Here is a 26,100-nt window from a genome sequence, read left to right on the forward strand (position 1 = left end):
TACTAAAGATTACGCTAAACCCCACCATGTATTATTTATAGAGTAGCTCCCAGGGAATATTTCCTAATTTGAAGGAAAAGCTTGTGGATTTTTGATGGCCAAAAGATTTTCTACTTATTTGACCACTCATTTTCTACTCATATTTGACTACTGTGAAATGATTTTCTATTATTAGCATAAGAGACATCTTTTGTGCTATTGCTCCTTCTGCCTTAAAGACATGAAAATACAGTTTTAAGACATCTCGTGAAGGAAAGCAAAGTCATCCATTAAGGTCTTTCCTATGATCCTGTGCGATTCAGACTTGTGCTGTATGATGAAATGTAATGATGTCCTTTATATTTTATTTATGTGAAAAAATGTCATTACATTTCATGCATGACAACTGATCGGTAACTGGTAGGTTTGGGTTATTTCTCACAAGCCACATGTACCACATACGGTATGTGAAAACACAGGAGCGTACTTTTAAGTTGTGTGGACAGTATATCAGAGAATCTCCCCATGCTACCAATTAATCTCATAAAATGTTAATGTAATCCCTTCACAAATATGTAAATGCAGTGCCACTACGGGTCTGGCAAATAATAAACAATAGTTATCTTATCCTGGCCTTTTCCTTCATGTAATTCTCAGCAATAATTTAGTCCTTGTCTTCCACTCTGAAGGATTTAAATGGAATGACCTTAATTCTCGTTTTGTTTGCTCTCTATCTACTAAGCAGCTGCAGTGAAGACGAAGACAAACAGTAGATTAACAGTGGTACCTTTTATAAGGCTGATTAGTTCTTAAAATATGCTCAGTGGAAACAAAAAAGCATGAAATGAGGTCTGAGAGAGAGGCTTTTACTCCTTTCATTGAAACTGCTACATTTCTTTCAGTAACCCACAGATACCGACTTTTCAATGAAATATTTTCTTGGAGGGCGGTTGTTTTTGCCAGCACAGCCTGTATAATATTTCAGAAGTGCAAGGTACGTACTTCTAAAATAATTTTATCTCATTTATTTTTCTGGTTCAGATGAGAACTTCATGATGGATGAATTTAAAATATTTACTGATATTGCATATCATCCATTTTTTGATGATTTTATATATATCATCAGCTGTTAAAACAAAAACTAGAATTGATACGGGTGACAGCTGTAATGGGTGCAGCTGGTATTCCTGAAATTTGTAAGCACTTTGCAGAAATATATTTTTAATATGTCCAAAATGTGTAGGACAGAAGTGACTTGAGACAATGGGTTGACAGCATGGTTTATGGTGTGGCTTAACCGCATCTGACAACACCCTGCAAATTTTAGGACTGGATGTGCATTTATCCATCAGTCAGCAAGGCAAAATGTACTTTCCTGAGCTGGTGTTAGTTAAAGCCACTGCCTGATGAAAGGGTAAAATAATACCTCCATCGGGATTTCTGTTATTACACCTATCTCCCCCAAAAGGTTACCCCTTCTGCAGCACATGGTCTGCTCCGTTTGCTGGTGGAGGGGAGAGCAAGCTTGCTGATTTAGCCAGCTTGCGAAATCATCCACATCCCCTTCCTGAAGCACCTAGGCATTCCTTAGATGTCTGCTATCAAAATCCTGACCCAGCCTGACCCTGCTTATCAACGGCTTGTTGTTCTTTCAAAGAGTTGAAAGGATTACGGCAGATTAGCTAACACAGCTCCCTTCCCTGTATTGTTCTGTGTGACAGTCAGTTCTATAATAAAAATAAAATAGCAATTTTAAAGCAAGTTTTAAGATTGGATGTACTTCTAATTTGCTGAAACTCATATTTCGCTATAGCTGAATTAATTTTTGCACTTTTTTAATCTGTGTTTATCAGCAGCCAACTATTTTTTCCCCTGTTTTTTTACTGGATCTGGTCTAGTTGTAAGGAAATTCACCTCATGTCTAGTAAAATTCCATCCTCTGAGAAGACATTCTGCCATCTGATGTAAAATATATGTTTGTGTTTGATACAGAATGTGCATAAATACATTTTTCATCTAGTTCTCATGTCTGTTTTGATTTTTTAAATATATACCTGTTCAGGTACCTAGCACCATCAGGAAGAGCCACAGGTATTTGGACATTAAAAATTTGCATTTCCAGGAGGGACTTCAGTTTGGAATTGTAACTGAGAGTGATACACTCTCTAAATTTTTTTGGGGGAAAAAAAAAAGAGATAAAATAAAATGGAAACAGAAAGGAAGAAAGTAGCTGCTACAAAGCTGGGACAAAGGCATCATCAGAGAGAAATTCTAAAGGAAAGCCAAGGTCCCGAGCAAGTCGTGAACCTGAATTACTGCATTTGCAATAATGTCAAGTTTAAAAGAAGACAGACAGTTTGGACAGTAACTTCAAAGTCTGTCTCTCCAATGAGAACTGAAGAACTCAAGTCCTGAAGTTGCTTGTAGACAAAAACGGAGCAATATGGCACCAGTTCCTTTTTTGAAAACTAATAAATTAATCCTTTAATTCTTATTTCACATTTGATTCAGAGGGCTTCGGTGACATTATTCATTGTTTAGCATGGATGTTTATCATCCTGAAACGTTTAATGTGTTTCTTCTGGCATAAGTAACTTTCTCGAGATCAGGTCGGAAAGCAGGAATCACTCGCACACAAAATTCAATGGCACACGTCAAGCCTTGTTTGAACGTGCATCCAAGGGGTGGCTTTGAGGTGAACAGGCTGTGATGGCCACCAGCCCTCCTGCTTGAAGAGCACCAGTATGTGCCAGCCAACCCATCCTTCCAGCCAGCTGGGCACCTCCTGGGTTCAGCTGTGCCTGTTCCTAGGCTTCTTGTCCTCTTGGCCTGCAGATCTGGCCTTATGGGAGACCCTGGGCTGGTGAGGACATACCCAGAGAGCCAGAGTTTAGTTCTTCATGTCCTGATGTTGTGTAAATGGTTGTAACAAACTTTTGTCCTTTTGTATGCCAAACCCCATCCTCATTTTTTTAAAATTAAAAAGTCTCCTTTGGACTTTATTTTCATTTTTCTAGTCAAAGAGAGTTCCATCTGCTCTGGAGAACTGGCAAGTGGTCTTCATTCTGGTCATCTTCAGCCCCACCGGTCACTGTGTTATGTTTGCTGGGTACAGAGCCATGTAGGACTATGGGCTCAGGAAGCTGTGTGTTTTCTGCTTGTATTAGGAGAGATTTTAGACATTCTGGAATGTCACCCTTATTTAGAAGTCGAACTGTGGGTTTGAGAGATGAAATGTTGGCAGTGAGGTCTGAAATCACCTTTTGGGCTTGAGCACTTGCATGGGAGCCAACTGGTCGCCACCTACCTGGGTGGGTGTAAAGTGTTACACATCACTTTTCATGCACTTCAAGTTCAAGAGATGTGAGACAACCCTGGTCTGGAAACTGCATAGCTACAGTAGCAGCGTCTCTGCGGCTTGACCTAATAAGCCCTGCTGAGGTGCAGAAACACAGAAGATTTGGCAGTTCTGTCTTTTTCCTTGATCCCTGTCTGGAGCAAGTCCCTTTTCTCTCTCTTTGTCACTTGTGACTGTTAGGTATGCAGAACAAACTCTTATTTCCTTTTTGTTGCCAAGTTATTAATTGATGTTCAGGAGAGGATGGGAGGAAAGAAGCTTTGTCTGGCTCTGAAAAGCACCAGATGTGCGTTTTTTGAATTGAGGAGAAGAATTAATTAAAATGAGGTAATAATATTAATCTGTTGACTGCGGTTAAGGTTGACTGTAACAGGAGGGGGAGCTCTCAGCGCATCAGGCAGGGGAAAGGGGGCTGGTGGGGAGCTCGGCTCTCCCAAACCAGAGAGGGGCTGGGGGCCCTCCTGCGCTGCAGCAGGAGTGTGTGTGTCGGGCAGGGTGGTGTCTTGTCACCCCCTTCGCCAAAATACCTGTGTGACTCTGCTGGGCTGCTGCCACACTCAACCCAAAGGCAGAAGCAGGAATGAATATTCAGTGATGAATGCCAGTGGAAATGCTGATGGGAGGAATGAAGTACAAATTAAGAAGCATTGGGATTCTTCTTAAAGTGTGTCTGTTTTGATTGCTATTTCTGTAGATTTTTGCTATGTATTATATTGTTTAACAGAGCAAAAGAAAAACAGAATACATGTTTACTGTGTACTGAGCTGTAAGTACCTTTTTCAGACATCAGTAATCATCCTTTCCAGCTGAGAAGGCAATACACTTGCAATAGAGCTCTCCAAAAAACAGCAATTGTCCTATTTTAATGTTTCTGAAGCTATCCCTTATGGAAAAGCTCTCCTGAATTTAATAAGGGTAAAAGGAACCGGGCTATATAGTAATTTCATAGAATTAAAAGAGAATTAGGAATTTAGCAGGAATTATACCTCTGCCGTAGATGAGGCTGGCATTAGCTGATGCGAGGCTGTGTGCACACCTGCCTCTGCCGTGTGAGTAAATAATCTGTGTGCACGTATGCAAGCGTGATAAATCCTGATTTACTACCCAGTCCCAGAGGTTTTTGTGTGCATGTTCTCTGCTGGAAGTGCCGGGCATGTGTCCGGAGCACCTCGCAGCAGAGGAGCATGGAAAGGCAGGATTGCTGCTGTGGCCAGACCCTGCTCCAGAGAGCGCTTGCAAAACGCAGGGCCAAGGTGAACTCTAAGTAAGGGAGTCATTGGACTTCAATGTTCCTTGGCAAATTGTATGAAGACTACCAATTTCTCTAGCTTTTAAAAGTTATTTCTGAGAAAATTAGAAATTTCTGAGAAAACTAGAAATGACAAGGGATTTGGGGATGTAATACTCATGGGAAATCATTGTGGCACAGATGCCCAAGTAATTTCATTATTTTGAAATCCCCACTCTTAAGCTTTAAAAGCACATGGACTCCATGATAGGACAATCTTTTTACCCCAAAGGACAAACCATTTTTCTCTTACGCATAATAGTTATTTAAAAAGTTTCATAATTGTGGCAAATTTTTATTTTTTCCATCTTCACCTAAATTATTTTGGCATTAGTGAAAGGGTACTCCTTGGATTACATGATTGTATTGCTTTCCCTGCAAGGAAATCAGCATCTCCTACTTTTTCTTTTTAGTTTCCCAATCTGATACGTGCAGGTGCTAAGCACCTGAGAGGCAAAAACTTTCAGTTCTCGTGTGCCACCAGTGCAGGAGGCACAGGGGGTACAGAATGGGCTCAATAAACAGTCCCGACAAAAATATTCTTACTAAATAAAGAGGAAAAGGCAAAATGTCATTCTTTTTTACAGATGTGAATGGGTGAAATTTATGTCAACAGGTATTACAACCCAATCTAAGCTGCTCTGTGCAGTTTTTCAAAACAGCCATTGCCTGTGCCAGCAGTCAAAATCCCGCCTGGGTCCACATCGGGGATTTTGGGCAGCTGAAAGCCACGGCACATGAACTGCGGTGGCTCCACTGAAGATGGTGAGCGATGCATCCACAGCTGTCTGAGTGCAGGTTCTGGCCCCACCGGCTTTACAGGTAAGCTGCGTTACCTGCAATACTCATTTTTGCTTGCTTGCTTTAAGACTCTTGAGTTTTATTGATAAATTAGTGCTGTTTTGCCTGCAAATCCATGGAACTTTGGTGACATCCAGTGACAGGTTCTGCTGAAAGGAGTTTTTCCCCCTGAAATGACAGGAGAGAAATGCTGGTACCCTGCTGGTTTCCCTTAATGGGATCAGCAGATGAATTTGAACACAGGCTGAAAGTCAGACTCTCAAACCATATACCATCCATTGTTTTAAGGCAGTTGGGATTTACATTAGGTTTACCTTCAATCTTTAACGTGTAAATTGCTGTTGAAAAGGTGTTAATTAATCATAATTTAAAGCCAACATCTTCTCTGGCAATTCATTTAAATAAGCTGAGGGACCTTGAAGAACTTTCTCACAGCTTCTCTCCTAACTTTCCTGAGGTGTCTCTTAAAGAAATTGTCTGAATGTCAACGTCAAACCTGTGAATAGTGCCTCATGTTTTAATATTTTTTCAGATAGTTTAATTAATATTGGAGTAAACCCTCAATTGTTGGAGGAAAAAAAAAAGAAAAATCAGTGATTACATACTCTGACGGTGATATAAAAAGTAATAAACTAACTGTGGTAGCTTACTTAAAGAGGCAGACATTCATAGATTAGATTTTAAAACCCAAATTATTGCATTCACCTCCTAAAGTGTAGTGTTTTAAGCTAAATAGAATCCGGGGTTAAATGACATTGCAAGCTGGAGAGAAATCAATGAATAGTTAAAAACTATATTCAAGCTAAATTGCCAAATGGTTAGCATTGTATAGTAACATTCAAATCACAGCGATTGTTCTTGTAATAAATATAATTTCTATAGCATTTCCTTAGATTATTCAGTTAATCGCCAGCACTGTTTTACCTCTTTATAATAATGCGTGCTTTCTTTTAAAAAAAAACAAAAAACAAAAAACAAAAAACCAAAAAAACCCGAACTTGGTTATTTCTTTGGTCAGGGCCTATTTGCTCCTTTTTTATGTGAGATTTTCAATACTCTGCAATGATGCCGAGCAAAAAAGGTCCATCCACTTCACTTGTGATGCCTCGTGCATTACCTAAAGCACAACAGAACAATGCCAGACAACAGAGCCTTTCTCCCCGCTAACAATGCAGTCACCATGACAACCAGCAGAAGAACGTTTGGCCAGAAAAAGCTGGGAGCTTGGCGGACCAGCCTAATCAAAAAATGGAATAACATGACAACAATTACACTGATGAGTGAGAGGGAAGCTACAGATGCATTCAGACACCTATGGCACTGCCGGCTGGATGCATTCAGCATTTTTTTTTTTGTTGTTTAGTGTCTTGTGTTTTTTAAGAGCAGGTAAATAGACAAGATCGAATTGTGTAACAGAATGTCAGTGCTCTAGTTAAATTGAAAATTCCTTTTCTTTTGCTGTGCTACTTCAAGCACACTGAAGAGGCTTTAGGAGAGATGAGGTTTTGAAGTGAAATATGTAATAGATACAATATGAGTGTCACAAGCCAACTTTATTTAGCTTTAAAAATGTAAACTCGGATTTTCAAATACACGGATGCAAATAAATATGACCAGATTGTGCAATGAATAACTGATCTCGCCTTTCACTTTAATTTCAGAACACTGAACACGTGTCAAGCATTGATTAGAAGTGATGGCTTGTTGTTTTTAAACCAAGCCCTTCTGCATATTAGTATCCGCTGTAAAATTTATCACAGCATTTTGTGCAGACCTCTCTTCCAGCTCCAGGGAAACTTGAACTGCAACTGTACATGTGCCACAAATCAAGCAGCAGACATAACAATGTAGTTCTTTTAAATATCCCAAATTTAGCGTCACGCTAATAGCCTCCTATTATAAGCTCCCAATTGTATGTTAGAAGTTCTGGTATTTTCTTTATAGGAAAGGGGGGAAGGGAATTTTCACTGCTATTACTGAAAAAAAAGTGTCTATGATTTCTACTGTTGAGAATAATTTTTACATTTTAGGGAAGTGGACGGAGGAGGGAAGCCGCTGGTTTTAAATGGTGAGGTATTTGGGGATAGCCAGGAGGTGGTTTAGTGATTTTAAAAGAGCGGTGGGCACAAAACCCTGGCCATTTCTTTGTGTTTATCTAACAATGGCATGCTGAAGTCCTGCAGCCAGTCCTTTCCATACTACCCCCTGCCTTAGCCAAAACTGCCTCTATACGCCCTCCTGCCCCCTTTCATGCTCTTGCTGGCTGCTGGGTAAATGTTGCGGCCAGCTTTAGATAAGGTATCGCATGGAATTATTAATGATTTAAATGCGTAATTAAAATCACTATCTGAAAAAATGCTCAGGCAAACCCTTGCCCTTGCCTGAAGCACTTTGAACTTGACTGGTTGTGTAAAGGAGCCTTCAGCCATTGCAAAGAGAAAGCCGGGGGATTCCCCTACCAGGAGCACGTCTTTGCCTGGCATAGCCATCGGCACTCATTGCTGAGCCTCCAGCACACAAGATGAGGAGACTGCTGGGCGCCAGGCATGGGCCATGCAACAACTGGATATTAGGAAAAATTTCTTCACCAAAAGGATTGTCAGGCATTGGAACAGGCTCCCCAGGGAAGTGGTTGAGTCACCATCCCTGGAGGAATTTAAAACGCACATAGGTGTGGTGCTTAGGGGCATGGTTTAGTGGTTGGACTTGGCAGTGCTACGTTAACGGTTGGACTTGATGATCTTAAAGGCCTTTTCCAAACAGAACGATGCTATGATTCAACAAACAGGATGGAATACAAGCTAGCAGCAAAGCTGAATGGTGCTTTATATGCAGTTGTCATTACACACTGGCATCATCTCCATAAGTTAACATAAGTCAGCAGTATAAAAGATTTTAGGCTGCCAACTTCTACTTCTACTCTGCCGCTCTCCCACTAAATTCTGCTCTCCCACTTGCCCACCAGATTCCTAGCACCATCTTCACATCTGAATTCAGTACTCAGCTAGAGATACCTCCATGGAGATCCTTAACCCCATATGCTACTTGTTTTGTACATGTACAAAACTCTTTCTCTCTTGCTCTCTGAGATGCCTGCATTTCACTGAAACACTGATGATGATCACTTCCTTTGTGCACCCATCTAAAACCCACTATCCCCACCAGAAATGTCATAAGCCTAGCTGAGCTCAGGCTTTTGGGAATTAAAGTTCCCAGACCAGCAATGAGCTCTTCTCTCAACATAAAAGTGCTAACTCTCATCACACTCATCTTGGAGCTGGGGATGTTAAAGCTACGAGGAGGGACAGAGGAAAAATAGGAGGTGAGCTTAGGTTGTTTGCTGGGCACCATTTAGGTTAAATTAGAAAAGGTGTTGAAGAGATTAGATAGAATAGTTCTGGGTGATAATGGTAAAGCTTAACAGAAACCTTAGGAATAAGATAGAAAAGGGGGGAAATGGAGAGATTAAGAGAATAGGGATTGTATTGAAGACAAGTTCAGGTCAGCCATGCCTAGGCTGGAGAGTGGGGATAAACGGATTAATGCAGAGGAGGCTAGAACAAGGCTGGGGCCTTAATCATGGTTGTACAGCAAGCTACCATGCTTGCCCTGGCACCCTGTTGACCTTGAATCTGTCCTCCTCTTACACCGGTCCTGTTGTTGCTACATCTGGCCTTCTGCTTGCCCTAATGAGTGTTAAATGTTAGAAGAGTTGGGGTTTTCCTCTCTTCTTTCTTTTTTCTTTCCATGGAAGACCATGTTTCCTTGCTCGACTTCTGGCTCTCCACCCCATTAAATCCCTTCAGGCATCCATGAAGGCACAGAAAGAAGATACGTAGTAGAAAAGTGAGCCTTCTTTCTACTGGACTTGGGGTATCAAAGCCTCCACCTGCCTGTGAGTGCCCTTGATAACTTGAACAGGCTGGTATACCCTTGGGGCAGGCTGTTTTCTTTAAAAATCTGTCTCTGTAAGAGAATTGTGAAGGTAGAGGCAGGTGCCTGCTCAGGAGATGGGGAGGCTCTGGACAAGAAGGCCTCAAGGTGTGTTGGGTTGTTACAACATCTCAAGAGAACGAGGCAACAGGCACTGGTACATCAAATCAAAAGAATAAGTGAGATCTTGCAAATGTTAGAACTGGAGGCATGCAGAAAGAGCAAATTACAAGGAAATGAGACTTAAGGTCCCCTCGCAAATCCCTGAGAAAGCAGAGGATCAATCAGGAGCCGACAGGTGGCTCCAGCCACGCTGCTGCTCTGGCACTGCGTGTACCTGAGTGTGGGGGGTCAGCACAGTGCCAAGTCTGCTCTCCCGCTGGAGCCAGCCCTCCCTCACTGGTCCTCCTCCTCTTCCTCCTTCCCTGCCTATCCTGATGAAGAAGGGAGCAGGGAGACAGTGGGCTGTGCAGATGTGCCACACTGGTTTGGCATGCTGGAATAAGGAATGGGGAAGGAGTATCCCCAGAATGGTCTAAAGAGGATGTTTACTCCAGAAGCCTCTCTTCTGGATCTGAGCTGCTTGCTTACTTCAAGTGAACAAGTACTTTTATTACTCAAACATGTACACAACCCAAGGGGATGCTCCATAGCAAAAAAAAAAAAAAAAAAGTAGCATTTACACGTCTTGAAATGTATTTGTTTCCCTTAAAGTGCACAGAAAGCTTTACATGCTCCTGAGGTCAGGCTGTCACTGGTCTGTACTAGCCCAGGGCATTTTTTGCTGTTTTAAATACAGGTGTTTGCTCTTTCTCAATCAGACAATACCAGCCTGACTTCATAGATTTTTATTTTTACTCCTTTCTGTAGGGCTCACAATTTCATGTGTCAGCCCTTTCAGTAGTCTGGGAGGAACGTTATCTCATGTACCTTCCTTGAGCACATTGAGCTCTTTGAATCCTTCTTCCGTCTAAGATATAAAATCCTATTCTAACCATTTCTAGATACTTTTCATATTAGCCAAGCTGCTTTTGTTCCCAGCTTCTACTTTTTTGTCCTAACTGAAACCTAATATAAAATAATAATTTAGTTTGGGGGTCATACACGTGTTATTTTTAACTTCATCCTCTTTTCTTTGTTCCTTCTTCTCTTTTTATTGTTGAGAGCAGGGAACATTTTGACAGCTAGTTTTCACTTCCTTTGGAGAAACATTTTGGGTAAAACCCTGATCCTGGTCTTCCTATTACTTATATGTCATGAAAACATTTGCTTTCTCTTTAATATGTAGTAAATTAGAGGTGTTGAAATATGCTTCTTGATCATGTCTCATTCTACTGAGCATAAAGCTTTCTCTGTGTAAAGGATCCATAAAAAAAAAATCGAGTCTGTCTTTATGCTTAGGACATGTCTTAGTAATACAAATTAGAGTATTATTGCCACAAATCTTTTACTAAAATATCAGAACACACATTTTTTCATTGATATCCATAGGTTTTTATATCAATGAGAAAAAAATGTGATTGACGCAAAAGACAGAGGAAAACATCGGTGCCATTGTTGTATATTGTACATAATGTACAATTGTATATTTTTATATAATGCACAATTGTATATAATTGTGTTGTGCTGTATAAAATGTACATTATAGTTTGCAGTATACATACATGCTAGGTTAGATGCCGGCCCTATGAATATGAAAACAAAACTCCAGATGACATTCTGTTTCAATTAATGGAAAAGTTGTGTGGCCAAGTTTTTACATATAATACTGTTTCCATTAAAAATATAGAAATATTTTCCCCTTGCATATCATTCCAATTTTTTTTAATTTTTTTTTTTTAAAGAAAGGAATGTATTTCTTAGCATAGTATAATCTTTAAATTGCTGTGGGGGCTTGCAGGGTTTGAACATCTCATTTCTTTTTAATTTTTCTTCCCCTGGTATTTAAAAATCATGATACCTGATAAAAAACCCCTGAACTCAAGAAGAGACATGGGGTTTAAGTTAGAAATAGAAGATTGCTTAGCATGTTAGTGGAACCAAATGTTAGTATTTACACAATATATTTATTCTTTCACTTGAATTTTTCCTTTCTTCTTTTTATGTTTGCCCTATCCATATAGTAGCCATATTCTGATCTGAGTTGCATTTTTGGGCATCTGATGTTTGAATTTCCCATCCATAATTAATATTACTCTAATAATCTTTAGGAATGACTTAAAGCACCACCCTTCGCCACAGGTTGTTCGGGGCTATTTTTATGGACTCGTGCACTTTTAGCAAGTCAAACCTACTTGGAGTGCAGCAAAGTCCTTTCTTCTCCTGCTCTGCTCCCCTCCATTCCCCATCCCCCACTGACAGCGTGATGACCCAGGGAGGATTTTTCCTCTTTTATACTGTCTCACTCGGTTGCCATCCTTAGGACAAACTGCATGAAGATCTCACCAACCTACAACTGGCAGGGGTGTTTGCAGGCTTCTGGAACGCAATATGATTCTCCATCCATCCATTGATAGTTGGTGAATATCTCATTGCCTTTTCAGGGTTGGGTTTTGGGGTTTTTTCTTCCCCTTTCTGCCCCTTTTACATCTCCCTGTCCTGTCTTCTCTTCCTTGTCCAAGGCCCCCCACTTTTCTTTCCGTTGAGCTTCTTGTAATTAACATACCTACAAATAAACAATTATGCCACTTTCAGCCTTATCCAGACTGTCTAGCTGAAGTAAAACCTAACCTGGTCCTGCCTAAGGAGTTTGTTCTTTGTAAATAGCTGAGAGATCTCTGTTATCAAGGGATAGCAGAAAAGTGGTTCATGTTTCTAAATACTCAAAAACAAGAATTCTAAAGAGGAATGAACAACTGCACTTGCAAATAAGAAGCCTGTCTCAGTTTTCAAAGTTTTGGGTCATTGTGTCAAGATAAAATGTCCTATAGTTTCATTGGATAAGCTTTCTGGAGGAAAGATAAGTAAACAGTCTTAAATAGTGTGAGGAATGCTGGCAAGAAAACCACCCCAGAATCTGAGAAGAGATTGAAAAGCAACAGTAGGAATAGCAGGCTGGGAATTTGATACAGCCTTTACCTTTTTCATGATTTTTTTTAAGTAAAAAGGGGAAAGATGGATGACGTTCAGCTGACGGAGTATCCTCAACAGACACAGGTGCTGTTTCTCCAGGGACAAGAGGCAGCAAGTTTCACACTCTTCTTTTTGAATAGCCAGCAACAGGAGTGAGTTCCTACTCTGACCAGAGGAGTGGGCTCCTAGGAGGAGTCTTGCTGGACCTGCAGAGGTGAAGTCTGGGCTGTGGGGAAGTTGGAAGCTAGAGAAGAATGCAGTCCTGAGAATTTCCTCACCAGCACCAAGTAAGTATTGCACCATAGAAAGGATCAGCTCAAGCCCCAAGGGTGATGCTGTGGTCCCCAGGACCCCTGTGTGGGTCTCCAGACTTGGTTGGTTTCTGGTAGGAGAAGTTCAGCAAGTATGCCGGGCCTTGAATACAGGACAGTCTAGCTCACATCTTCGGGTGAAACCCGGTATGTCAGACAAGGACTTTGGTCAGGAGATGTTATTTTTATGTTCTAACTCTCATTCCTGTGGAGTGTATATTTTTGGTGACCCACTGTTGTAAGTCTGCCTTCTTTTTTGGAGAGAAACATGGATCCAGTGATTCTGGAGCAGATCTTGGTGGCTTTAGACACTATTGTATTTTACTTGAATAATAACAGAGCAGAAATTGTTTCCCTCCCTCTTATTTCATCCAAGATCCTTCTAATCTACCTTCAGTCCTCACCACCTCACTAAAAGCTCACATGACTTCTGCGTGGTCAAATCTCAGAAGACTGCATTACTGCCCTTTTTCTGCCATTAGCAATTGTCTCCTCCTTCAGGTCCAGCAGCTGCCACTTCTAGGTCTGCAGTAATTCACATGAAGAATTGTTCTGATGCAGGGGGGTTTTTTGTTGTTGTTGAGGTCTGCCAAAGCTTTGCATCAGCCCCTTTGGCTTCTCTTCACAGAAGTTTCTACTACTAGTTGCAGATGTTAAAGGTACTCCCATCACACCTACCTGCAAGCTGCTGTGGCTAACAGATACTAGGAGAGAGTGAGGCATGATGTCACCACAAACCAGGTGACACACAAACTCCTTGTAAGCAGTAGATGGACATTATCTTATAAAAAAAAAAATCTTTTTGTAGAAGAGAAGAATTAATTGATGTCTTGACAATAACAAACAAAATTTGGGGGTTTCTCTGTTTTTATTAAACTAAATAACAAAATGCACTGAGCTCAATGGTTTTAAATCAAACTCTTACAGAAAATATATTTTTACTCAGTGCAAAACTGAGAATATTTCTCTCCAAAGGACATACAACCTTAAATACAATCTAATGCAACAAAACATCAATTTGAACTCTGAATTGTTTTCCAATATCTGACTATAGAGACATATAATCACTGGTGCTGCATTCTTAAATTGAAGTTAAAAAAGATGGATAAAGAAATAATATCTAAATGGATATCAGTGGAAAATAGGATTATTTAAGGAGACTCATCTCCTAGGTGGATAAAAATAAGATATTCAGGTAATTTTCAAAATGCAAAGCTATCTTATACAATGGAGGCAGCTAAAAAGTACCATTTGCTAGCCCGCAGTGAATGATTTGTAGTCATCAGGATCCTGCAGGTAATTGAGGATATCTGCATCAATGTATTCTGCACTACTGCAAGAATATTGTTGTAATGAACCGGCGCGCATGTACGAGTGTAATTGCCCTCTAGTGCACAGCCTTGGAACTGATCCCAGCTGTGCCATAGGACTGCACTGCTCAAAGGAAAAAAATCCTGGAAAAAAGTCTGAAACGGGGGGAGCTAAATCCAAACCCCAGTGGCGTCAGGAGGCTCTGAGTAGCCATGGATGTGATAAGGGAGGAAGTCCAGTCAGTGCTCACCAAAACCATCCTGTGGTCTGAACCAACACGCGGTAAGTGGAGATGACTGGGGGATTTGCTTCAAAACCTCAGTGCTCCTCCAAACCCAAATGCTAACACAGACATGGCCATTAGGAGCCTAGATAACCATGAGCCTGTTCTGCATCACTTCCAGTTGTTTGCGCAGGGTCATGTTTCACGGGAGGCTCAGGCTGGAGCTCCATAACCTCTTAGCAAAATCTGATATTTCTGTTAGTGCCGACAAAAAATGAGACACTCTGAAGGTGCTAATTCTTTCCTCATCTGTGCAAGAGAATGAGCCTTGTGTTCCCTGTGCAAATCAGGCAAAATCCCCTCCGTGCTAGCCAGCAAACATTGAAGTGGTCTGCAATTAAGTTCATAGCTCCAGCTTCCAAGTTGGATATTTTCTTTGAGTTACTTCTCACTACATAAGATGTAAGGATTTGCGGGTAAGGGAAAGGAATGTCTAGGCAAATCATTGCACGTTGCAGTATCTTGTGTCCTTATGTGAAGAAATGATTTGGTGATTTGTGTGCTTCTCATACATGTCTCACTAGTTGTTTGTTCACAAATTTGAGTCCTCTGTTGGTCCTGGTTCTTTGTCTGGTGTTGTAGTTATTGCGGGTTGCGCACGGTTATCCGCCTTCTCTCTGCTTTGCTCAGTGTTACCTGACGGTTATCCCATGGTCTATAAGGGACTGATTGTCGGCAGTATTTCTGTTCCTTGATTGCTGTGGTAAGCTGCTATGGGTGAGGTAGGAATAAAATAATGTAAAGACTTTTTTTCAGTGTTTTGTAAATTTTCCTTTGGTTCATTCTCTCCTCCATTCCTCACGTTTCCATCTCACAACTTCTGAGCACATTGACCAGTTTTAACCGCATTTCTTAGAGTTTCCCACAAGTACTGTAAAAATTTGTGGCTGGGAAAAGGACAGGGAGGCCCAACACTGAACTTCTCCAAGGCTGAAGCTCTAGCTTGAACCCACCAAGGCCTGATTTGCTCAGCCTGGGAGCTGGCTAGTCAACAGCCACATGGCTTGAAACCCCCCAGCAGTGCAGCTGGGAGACCGTAGGAGGTATCAGGACCATGGAAGTGGTTTGTTTGTGTAAGTGGAAAATTGGAGATGTAGCAGATGGGAGCGAGGTTGCATAGCAGATGGAGGCGCTGGTGTTATGGCAGCGTGAAGATGTGAGGGTGAGAACACAGATATCTCAGCAATCAGCTTCGCTCATTTGACTGCTCATGGAATAGCCTGACGGTGGTCAAAGGCAGAGGAGCTGAGTCCCCGCCATCCTCCCCAAGCAGGCGGAGCTTCTGCAAAAGCTGCATTAGCACCAACCTTACGGCAGCATCCCCACCCTGGTTCGTCACTCAGCCACGGCTGCCATGCTCTCCCCCAGCAGAACTGGTAGGAATAGAAAGCAAATACTAAAGGAATCTTTAAAAAAAAAAAAAAATTAAATCTCCTAACCTGGTATTACTGCTCTCATCTACTCTAGCTGCAAAGTAGCAGTCACCATTGTTTTAATTAATTTGCATTTTCTTGATTGATTCAGTCCTAATTCCAGTTTCTGGGGATGAGCTGCCCATTCTTTGCCCCTCACTACGCTTCCCTATAACAAGCTGGGGTCAAGTTTTTGAATCTTCTTAAGGTCTTTGCTGTATGGGATCAAGTCTGGGTTCCTTTCAAGTCAGAGGTAAAATGCCTATTGACTTTCACAGAATTATGTCCATAGCGATTTCAGTATATGGCGTCTCTTCACTATTTGTCTTTATATAAGACCTTATCAAAGTTTTAAATCTGCCAAAGCTGTATCTGAGAGTTTGCACCCTTAATAATAAGATCTACATGTTTTTCAGTCATCAACTTAAAAGAAAAAAGTCCATTTCTACAGATCATTTTCCTGGTTTTCACATCATTGTCCTTCCTTTTCAGAAAGAATAAATACATTTCCAATGCAGTTAGAACCTTTCTACAATAGCACGTAAGAAATGGCCTCTGCCACCAGACATTTGCAGCAAAACTGTGTTATTACATTTAAATTTCCAAGACTCAGTAGCCAGCAAGTTACTAGAGTTCTATTATAGTTGTGATACATGAACTGCACATTGTTATGGTAATGACTTTTTTTTATTCCCTTTGAAGAAGCAGTGTAAATACAAAGAATATCACATTGGTCTTGGAATGATATCTCCTTTGCCTCAACTCTGTGTACCGCACAGTAATCAGAATTGTGTAAGAAAAAATTAAAACACGATATAGCTCATTCGGTGTTCCTGCTAGCTTAACAAAGGTCAAAGCTAAGCCAAAGCATCTGTAAACATTAACTTCAAAATAAGTGAAGGGAAATATAAATGATACTTTCCCTGGCCATCAGTCATGACACCCAGGAAGCTGGTCTTCAGGTTCAAAGACGGCCTTGGGGCAGAATCCAGATGTACACAGCTGCGCTCTGAAAGCATCATGGTGGTTTACAGTGGCAGTAAAAAAAGTACATTGTTTCTTCATATAATCATCATAAAATATTACAGCTGACCAGATGGTGGAGCAATTACATTTCCATAGTTCTAAATGGCTATTTAGCTTATCCACTTGTGAACTGTTAATTAAAATTGGAAAAGATATCATTCACATTCAAAGGGAAGACATAACTATATGGGACATGCTTAAACAAAGACTCAACAATTTTATTAAACCAGAGATCCATTTCCTTCACCTTCCCACCCACCTTAGTGAGAAACAAACAAACAAACAAAAAGGCTTTGACAATAGGTCTGTGGTGTAACCAGATGAAAAGCAGGAAACTGAGGGAGCTGTGCTGTCCTGAGAGCACAGGTGCCCAACTCCTCACGTTGTTTGCTGCAAACGAGCTGAACCCCTCCAGCTGCATGGGTGAGCACATGCTGCGGTGAAGATGGCTCACACACACACAGAGAGGGATGAGCTGCTGCGTGAACGCAACCCCCTCCCCCAGAACCAGCTAGCACTGACACTGCACCCTGCGCCATCAGGTCACGTTCGTGTGGGTATTTGTCTCAATTCAGTTGCAACATAGATAGTTTGAGGGTTCAGCTTTATGCAATTGTTAATCAATGTGCTATTAAATTCTATTACAAACTAAGGATTAATTTAGCCAAACAGATATACAGTTCAAAGTACTTATCTATTAGGGTAATGATATATTCCTATTTTGTTATAAAGTGAATTTTTCTGCCATTGCCTTGATATGGGTACACAAGAGCTAATTCATTAACAAACAAAGGAGTCTTAGGGCTGAAGTGAATAAGGCAGGGAAGGTTTTTAGGAAGAAGCAATATCTTTTATTGGTCAATCTAATTTAAATGGAAAAAGAACAGACAATACTTCTTTAAGACTGAAACAGACGAGAGCAGAGAGGGGTTTAATGTACCTTAATGCATTCACTTTAAACCGCTCTCTTTAGTTGATTCAAGTTAACTTTCCTGAGTGCCTGCGTGTAGACTAACCCTCAGGCTTCTGAAGATGGAGCTGCTGGGAGTCCTCAGCTCCCACCCAGCCTCCAGTCAAAGCCATTTGAGTCTCAGCCCCTCTGCGGTATCAGCCCTTTGAAAGGGTAAAAGGCACAGGTTGCCCTCCGCCGCCGTGTGCCCCGTGGTACCAGAGGGCAAGGAGGATGTGCATGGTCACCAGCACGGCCTGCGCTATGCCCGGTCTCGCTTCCCCCCCCTGCCCCGGTGTATCACGACCCTGATTGTGCTGGAGGACTGCAACAGCCTCAAGCCTGTATGGGCTTCTCTTGGCCCATGGAGCAGGAAAGTACGGTCTGCTGTTATTGTCCATAAGGTTGAAAATACCCAAAACAGATCAAACAAGAAAATGTAAAGAAGAAAAAAGAAGAAGGGAGACCTGTGTCTCAGCCACCATACAATGGCTTCAGGCACCTGCAGAGCTCTGTAGTTAACATGACCTTGGTAACCTGGGTTCACTGAGAAAGAAGAGACTTCAATACCTGGAGTTTGATGGCATTTGAAAACAATTAACATACTAAATACTTTTATAGTTTACCTACTGGGGTTGCTCAACGCACATTGCTGATCATTTCTGCCCATTCGATTTCTTAGCAATTTTTAAGTCCTCCTCCTGTTGAATGTATAATGTTTAAGGAAGCCACAGGAGGAGACACCCATACCGCACTAGCCGCACCATTGTTGCTTAGGAGGAATCAGCCAAGACTGTAATTCACAATTTTTCTTCTTCAAAGGATTTCCGCATTGCCTCCTGTTAGAGTACCTTAAGGCAGTGCCTTAAAATATATGGAATTATATGTTAGAAATAATGTTCCTCTCCATTATGGAAGGCCTTTAATTTAAAAGGCTCTCTCATAGAGACCACCCTTTAAAACTTGTCCCCTCTTTCTGGGAAGCTCACAGCTTTGTGCCTGCCCTTGCTCCAGACCCCCAGGCTCTGCTGCACCGTCCCTCTCACGGAGCAGCCCTCCTGCGCCTGGCTGGGGAGGAGATCACAGCTCAGTCCACTGAGCAAGAACACGGCTCTTTTAGAGGACAGGCATGATACTTGAATTCCCAGGTAAGCAGTCAGCTAAGGCAACCCGTTTTTTTCCCTTGCTGTGGCAATTTCTAAATGCAGAGCCAGAGCAAGAGCCCCTTCTCCCAGCTCCTGGCTCCTCGGCTAGGAGCTCATTAAGCCTATTTCCTGATTATTCCTTAGACTTTGTCACTTCCTGGCTCCTGTATCCTTTCCTTTTAATGCTGTGACTGTCCTATAGGAGTATCTCAGGTAGTTTAAAACTGCCCTGGATGGCACTGCCAGCACGTGGCAAACCTGAGTTCATATCCAAAGTCCTGGATAGACTTGTACAACTTTCTCTCAAGCCTGTTTTTACCTCCGTGGCTTCACTCCCACATCAGTGAAAGCTAGCGAATGATGAAAATATGAAGAACTGGATTTCTTAAAAGCATTAGAAGGCATGGGCTTTCAATAAAAAATAAGGAACAAAAGTAGAACTAGCTGCTGCCTGGTTTTTTCAGCCACGTCTGTAATACTCCATTAAAGGAAAAGAGAGTCTGAGCTCTGAAAGCAGAGCCGGCTTGAGCCTTCACACCAGGGAAGGCCAACTGGTTTGGTTTCTATTTTTAACACTTTGTTTATAGTGAAAACCAAGTGAGCTGGGTCTAGCTGTATTTTACGGAAAATGCATCTTTGAGTGGGAGCTATACAAAACATACTGGTACTCAATCGTCCCAAATTTAAGAAAGCTATAATTAGCATTGCATGGAAATGCTTAAGTGATGCAAATTGCAGCTACCTTGCACTTTCCTTCATCCAGAGAATCCCAAGTTCCTTCACAGTGAATTATTGTAGGAAGATTTTGGTGGCCATTTTTCGGTCAGCAGCGTTTGCACTCATTCTGCATTTAGTGAAGTGGGGCATCCACATGACTGCGTGTGCTTTGAAGAGAACAACTGAAACCACCGTACCGAGAGAGTCTACGGGTATGACCTTTAGCAATACGTTAACAGTCCCACTTGCAGACTGTTTGCAGGAATCGGTTTTCCTTTCCTTCACTTCAAAGCTGGATGCTGAATTATACAACTCTCCAATTCTCTTGACTGGTCTTTCTGTTCTCTGAAGATTGACTCATTTCCTCTATTTGAATAAGATAGTAAAAGTGGATATAAAATATTATTTTGCAATTGTAATCAGAATAGCTCTCAGTGCAGATATTAATAGTGAATTCTAAGACTCTGCCTGATAACAGCTGAGTTTATGGTTTCATGGGCTGGATTCTGCTCTCATTTGTTGCATTGTAAACCCAGAGTAACTCCCAGAAGTCAACTGACTTTCTCCAGATTTCTGCAGAGATAGCGGAGATCTGCCTCTTGCTCTGTGTTTCTTCTGCCGTGGTGGGGGGTGACATCATCAGTCTGGATATATGAATCAGGACGTAGATGAATCAGTTCAGGCAAAATTAAAAGCAGCTCATTCTCTAAACGGAAATCTCTGCTTTTTTGATTCATTTGTATAAAGACATCCATTACCTCACTGCTCCTCTGACCCAGGTAAATCCTATTTAGACTCTATCAGCTTTTACCTGTCATTTTTTCACTGCAGTTCATACAGTGTTCTCCAAAACACTGAAGCATGAAATCTTGCAGAATTCAACGCAGAGGTACAGAAACAACAGGCAGAAATGAGGTATCTTTTATCAGCGAGGCATGTGGCTCTTAGTACTTTTAAGGAGAGGTTGTTGAGCAAGAGCTCTTTCGGAATGCAGTTTGGCTGTTAATTCTTGATTTTGCCAGCTGCTATGTTGCTTCAGACTTTGCAGAAGTGGGTGCCTATCCACGTGTGCATGTTTGAAGCAGTGTGGGAGGATCTCGTGCTGAATCTTGTTTTGTTGGTTGGAGTTCAGAGGCTGAACTGCAGAGTGTAATTCTGAAATTTACCTCTCTCATTAATTCAGATCAGAAGTGTTCCTTTGGCACACCTGCCCTAAGCATACAGAGGAAAAACATCAAAACTGATAACACATTGGAATTTCATGAACATCACATGCCAGTTGTTTCCTCTTTTGATGCAAACGTCTATCGTGGCTTCTTTATTCAGCCTCAAGAAGGAAGAGAAAACACGAACCTGTCTTTGCTCGGACCAAGGCAAGTAGAGGAGAGTCTACTCTGCCTGCAGGCTGGGGCAACCACTGCAATGCACATTTTGAGTTACTCCTTGGTCTCAGAGAAGTTAGATGTTAATTACAGAGCTTCACATTTTTACATCATCCCCCCCCCCTCCAATTCTGCCATAACTTAAAGATTCCTTTGGTGCCTTTTTTGTGGGCCACAGTGTGTGAAGTACATTGGTGGTCTGATTGTTTCCGAATGTCTATTTTTTCTATGTTTCAAAGATTGCCACTTCACATTATAAACCGACCTTCTAGGAGAGCCGGGGGTGAAACAAACCACAGAAAACAAATTGCTGTCTTTTGACTAGATACATTAAAGCCAGCAATTAGGTAACTTTTCTGAGCTCAGTATCTTACCCAGAAGTGTCATCCCAGACGTATGTTAAGAATACCATTTGTCTTTTCAAAGGTTTGTAGGGATGCAATAGCATTCTGCAAGCTCCTGGTGTGTCTCAGTTGTCCAAAGTGACTACAAGAGTTAGGGTTGAGCTGCAGTTCAAGTTTCCTGTGTGTTCCTGGACATTGCAAACCAGCAGATTTTGAAGCATGGTTACAGGCTGGTAAGCTGGATTTTGAAGCAATGCTGTGAGAGGTCTGCACATGTTTAACCTGCTGCTGTGCCCAGATCCAAACCGTATCAGTCCTGTGATTAAACCAACAGGACAGACCCAGTAGTTTTTATACCAGTTGCACGTTCAAGGTTCTGCATATCCTACCCCTGATGTCTGCATGCCCAATGGATTTCAGGAATCTGCAACTTCAGAGGGAACAAGTTTTAGGGAAAATGAGAAATATTGCTGATCGTATGGGCCAAGATTTGCAAACATTACCTATGATTAAATTTTGGGACAGGCATAGGTGTGGGATGGAGGAAATGGTAGGAAAGAGGTTCATGGGACTCTAGGGTTCACAGAGGCTTCTAATGAGGTGCCGGAGAGATGAGGCTGCCTGGGTATTTATAGTAGAGCAATGCCATGCCACAGTCCACTGACACCTTCTGAGGGAAAGGAGAGGAAAGGCCATCTCGTGTTGAGGTTCTGTTAGAGAGTCCGCAAAGGTCAGACAAGTTCAAGGTTATCTCTTGACACACGTCAATCTGCGTGGATGGCATACAATCCTCCTGCCATGTCAGCTTCTCAGCTGGGTGTCTGGCTCCTGGGCCTTCTAGATGATCCTGAGAGCATTATTGGCATGGCCAATGCCAGTGCGACTGCCTCAAAACCTTCGTCCAGTGCTAACCCCACTGCCCGCCCTTGCAGCCCTTACAGCCACCATTCATCTGGCTGAAGGCTCTGGTCCTCTTTGGGAGGAATTCTCCCTGGAACAATGAGTATGCAAGACGCATGCCAAATAATAATGACCTACTTGATTACCTAAATGGGACTGTGGGAGGTAGAGCTGATGGACCTAGCTGAATGCCAGATCATTATTAAAGCTGGGTTTAAAAATGACACCATTTCAGTGTGTCATCTCTTGGCAGACTCCCTCTTTTCAGAGGACCCTTGCAAGGGATCTCACTGGGGGCTACTGTAGAGTGGAGAGCTGTCAATTCACATGAGGAGGCCTACGGGCAGAAGTATTTTATCAATGGAGTGTTTGGCTCTTCTGGATGCTGTGGGAGAGCAAGGAGGCTTCCCCAGTGCTCTTCTCACCTTGTGTGAGACAGGGCAACTGGAAATGGTCCAGTGCCTGCAGGAGCTTATAATTGTGGCAGAGAACAGTTAATGTGACGCTTTGCAATACAGCTCTAAGTGATGGGGAACCTTTTTGTCCAAAAAGATGAGTATGTGTTTCTTGGATGTCATATATGTATATCAAATAATAAAATTTAATTCAGGGGAAAAAAAAAGCATCCTAAGATATGTTTGGCGCATCCAACAAAATGCCCTGATAGACATAATCTGACATGGAGAAAGTCAGGTGCAGTTATTTCTTAATGATATCTGTCTCCTTTGGTTTTGACTGTGAATGCAGTTATATTTCCAAATATGTACTTGCTGATGTTTTCATTTTTTCAGCGCTGATGACATAAAAGATCTTTGCACTGGGTATGCTGTTTGCTGAGGAAAATTCCACTTGAACTCTGGAGCAATCTGAAGAATTCTGACAGAAAGTTTGAGGGGGCAGGATTTTACTTTGCACTCTCTCTTGACTTAAGTCTGCTCCCTTTGAAGACAGCCTTAAAGCTAACATTGATTTAAATAGAAGCATAAGTAAATCGAGCCTGATTGCTTTCTGAAGCCCTGCCCTGAAAATTCTGAGTTCACAGAACTTCTGATTTTACTTCTACTGCTACTTTGTGCCTTACAGTTTAAAAGGAAAAACCTGCCTACCTAAATTTTCATTAGTGTGAGTTAAACTCATTTATTATAATCTTTTTTTAATGAACAGTGTTTTTTCCCTTAGGTCTGCAAAGTCTGGAAAAAGCGATGCTTTCAAGAGATTGCACCTAGGAAAAGAAAGGAAACACTGTGCTAGTGTTGAAATAACTTGTTTTAACATTTTGGAACATGTTTTGATAATTAATTTTTATATGCATTTTAAGATGCAATATGTAAATAGAAGCAATATTAATTTTAAAATAAAAATTTGAACGAAATGTTTAAATTATTTAAATAGGTAACTTTTACCCAGCAAAATTTTTCTGCCTGAAACTTCATTTGGTAGCTAACTTAAAAAATATTTGCTGTTTGAATTCCATTTTGGAATTTTCTGGAAAATAGAAAATGCTGTTCCAGACAGTTGTAATATGTGGGAGATATTTTGCTTAGCATTGCAGAATGAAAGGATTGTTATATTTGCGGGACTGTACTCTTTCTGACGAGATTTGTTTAAACATGGTCAAATACAAGGTATTTTCATCTTGTGGAAGAAGGAATGCTGCTTTTATTTTTAAGGAAGGGACGCGCATTTTGGAAAAAAAAAAAAGGGTTGAAATAATTTGGGCTAAAAATAATCGAGCTCTTAGTGTGGGAGTTGGCGGCTAGGAAGTTTTTGGATGGGATCAATGGGGAAAAACTAAGTAGGAGCCAGAGCCCTAATATTAAGCATTAGTGAGATTGCAACTGGAAGAAGAGCTTGTGTTTGTCTAGCTGCCCTTGAAAAGGACCCTGGCGTAGTGAAATAGTTTCAGTAAAGAGTTACAAGAAAAAAATCTGGGAAATCTGTCTGCAATAAGAAGGTCTGCCTATGGTAAGAAAGTTTATCCGGAAGACGATGAAGAGGAGGCTTGACCATGGTCTGTAATTTCTACAGAGATGATTTCTGATAGTCCAGGGCTCTTGAACTTTGCAGACCAAGACACAAGTAGGTAGAAAAAAATTCAGACTAAAAATAAGGTACTTTTATGGTGATGCTAATTAACTTTCAGAATAACTTGCCAAGAGATGGAGTAGATTTTCTGTCATTTGAAATCTCGAAACAAGGCATTTTTTTTAAATTTTTTTTTTTTTTAACTATGTGTCTTCCAGCTCATCCCTGGGATACAGACAACACACAGGAATTACCAGCTGGAAACCTCTGTCCCATGTCATGCAAGGGATTAGGATAGTCCCTTCTGGCTGTAAATCTGTGCATATACATTTTAGGTAGAGGTGACAAATAAAAGAATAGAAAGAACGGGATAGAAAGGTGCTGCAGAGGTTGACAGTAGAATCGTATGGTTACTGCAGATATTGTGCTTTAATATTCAGTCTTTGATTCATTTCTTTCAGGCTCAATCTTGAAAGGCTCAAGTCTTAAAAATTGAATTAAATACAAAGAGAATGTAGCTGGAGGGATCTGGCATGGGATGGGTTTTGTAAGGCACAGCCGAAGGAGCTGGGGGTGGGGAGGGAAGGTGAAGAATTTGTGAATTAAGAGCAGGCAGCTAACCCGCTTATCTTTGCTGTTGTTTTTAAATCTATAGATTCCGAAGGGAGTGGATTATATTTATATAAATGTATAGAAAGAGGCTTTTGCTCTAAACAGCTCCTAATGCAGGTGAAAACTGTACATTGATTACTTAAAGAAAGTTAAAATAAAAGCAATTTTTCCCCCATTTCCACACATTGCAGCTTTTGGCCTATCCACTCATAGCTAAAAAAGCATTCTTTCCTGATAATCAAGCTTCAGCTGTCTGAATTTCAGGCCGAGCCTCTCATCTTGAGCTCTGCTGAAGAGCTTCTTTAATTAACCATTATACCACAGATGTTATTGATTTTTTTTTTTTTCAAATCTGGTTGAAACATCATTGTGCTGGATCGTCGCCAAGACGAAGGCCTGAATTTTTTGTGCACTGCTTTTACTCCTTCTGCATACCTTATTAGTCTCCATGTCTGTTAAGTGCAACCCTTAGCATTAACTCAGAAAATATAGCATTGATTTTTAGCCTTGCAGCCATAATCTAAGGGCTCCTAATTTGGAATGTGGAAACCAGAGTTCTACGAGAAGCTGTATTACTGTATACTTCCTACAAGTAAGACCTTTCACTCTCTTTGCCTTTTTGCCAGACTTTTGACGTGGTTTAAAGCTCTTGGAATTGTTTTGTTGCAAGACATGTCCGAAACATGTCTGCTTACATGTGTGTAAATAAACATGTGTTTATATATATTTAAAAAAAAAAAAACCTAAATAAAAAGTGTGATTTGCAAAGATGCTGTTCACCACAGTTTCTAATCATTTCAGCCGAGTTGTGGCAGCTCAGTTTCTCTGCAAACCTGTTTGCTCACCTTTAGCTGCATATATGTAATTTGGGGAGCTAAATTTTGCTGCCCAGGTTTCAATGTTTTGGCGGCATTGTTTTAAATTTGACTGTATTTTTCTCTTCTAGCCTGTCATTGGGATACTGGGGTCAGTTATTAGCATGGTGTAACATCTCTGGTAGAATTAATTCTTGAATTGAAGGACTTGGTTAAACGAAGTCTGTATTGTCGGGGGGGGGGGGGGTTGGGGGGGGTGGTAAGGGGGGGTATGCTTTAGCTTGGGGGAAAAGCTGAGTCCAAGCCTTGAGTGAATCTCAGCCTTCCTAACAGCAGCGCATTCCTTTCAAAATACGTCTTCCTCTGACGATGAATTCAAGAACTAAACCAACAACAATAGGTTCTTAAATTCTGATAAGATTTCTCCGAGTTTAGCG

General features: G+C 41.3%; 1 long non-coding RNA gene across 2 annotated transcripts; it reads left to right on the top strand.

Annotated features, from left to right (window-relative positions):
- The first annotated feature begins 826 nt into the window (after positions 1-826).
- LOC129207519 (uncharacterized) lies at positions 827-25,873 on the top strand. Of its 2 annotated transcripts, none has more exons than XR_008577468.1 (4): positions 827-973; positions 5,242-5,447; positions 23,003-23,333; positions 24,455-25,873. It is a non-coding gene; the product is annotated as an uncharacterized LOC129207519 (long non-coding RNA). The 2 variants fall into 2 exon arrangements; XR_008577469.1 differs by lacking the exon at positions 827-973 and adding an exon at positions 3,366-3,517.
- Positions 25,874-26,100: the final 227 nt, after the last annotated feature.

This window comes from Grus americana, chromosome 5, assembly GCF_028858705.1.
Source record: "Grus americana isolate bGruAme1 chromosome 5, bGruAme1.mat, whole genome shotgun sequence".
Lineage (NCBI taxonomy): Eukaryota > Metazoa > Chordata > Aves > Gruiformes > Gruidae > Grus > Grus americana.